Here is a 1066-nt window from a genome sequence, read left to right on the forward strand (position 1 = left end):
GAGGACACTTTGAAGGCCGCGTCCGATTCCGACAACTTGGGGCTCGCCCCGGCCCGCCCCGCCCCGCCCCGCCGCCACCGGGCACCACCGGCCCAGCGGCGTGCAGCAGCACCTTGCCCTGCCGTGCCGTGCCGCGCCGGGCCGGGCGGGGGAAAGAGAAGGAAACTTTCCGGACTCGCCGAAATGGAGCGGCCGGAGTTTCCTTCCCGCTGCCCTTGTGCCTTGTACACCTCCTTCCCCCCCCCTTCCTCACCCCCCTTTGCCAACCCTGCCCTGCCCCATCCGGGCTCCGGCGTAACTCAAGCCATCTCGAGTCCTCTCCAAACACCCCTCCCCCTCCCCGCCTCCTTTGTGCCCCAGGGCACATCACCACAAGCGCCATCGTCTTTCTCTGGGAATCGCTAAGCTGCCCTCCTCGAACAGGGACGAGTCTAGTCCCGCCAACAGGCCAGCCAACAGGCACGTCCGCCGCGCCCTGTCTCTCTCCCACTCACGGAGCGTCCCGTGTAGGTGCGAGAGAGACAGAGCGACGAAAATGACTGCTTGCGGAACCAGTCAACCGAGCAAAAGGCGACCGGAGGTTTACAGCGTTGCGCTCAGTGTGACTTTATTATCGAAATTGAATGCCTCGTCTAGAGTATAATCGCGAACCCATCAGTTCAGTTAGTCCCGTTTAATTTTTCGTCGGGCCATCGACAATGTGCATTCCACCCTACACTCAAAAAAAAAAATTCCTTGAAACGAGAAAATATTGTTTTTGTTTTGAGTGTACTGGCCTGTGGCCTACGGCGCGCTTCGGGGCAAATTTTTATCAAGGCTTGTTGTCGTCAGCCGCAGCCAACCCACACTGAAGCAATCACCTTAGCGTGTCCCAAGTCTCCATATTTGTATGCTCTTCTTTCGCAACTCCCTACCGTCCGCCTATCTCTTTCTCTCTCTCTCTCTCTCTCTCTCTCTCTCTCTCTCTCTCTCTCTCTCTCTCTTCTCTCTCTCTTCTCTCTCTCTCTCTCCTCTCTCCCCTCTCTCTCTCTCTCTCTCTCTTCTCCTTCTCTCCCCTTTCTTCACT

Source organism: Thrips palmi, unplaced genomic scaffold, assembly GCF_012932325.1.
Source record: "Thrips palmi isolate BJ-2018 unplaced genomic scaffold, TpBJ-2018v1 HiC_scaffold_12, whole genome shotgun sequence".
Classification (NCBI taxonomy): Eukaryota; Metazoa; Arthropoda; class Insecta; order Thysanoptera; family Thripidae; genus Thrips; species Thrips palmi.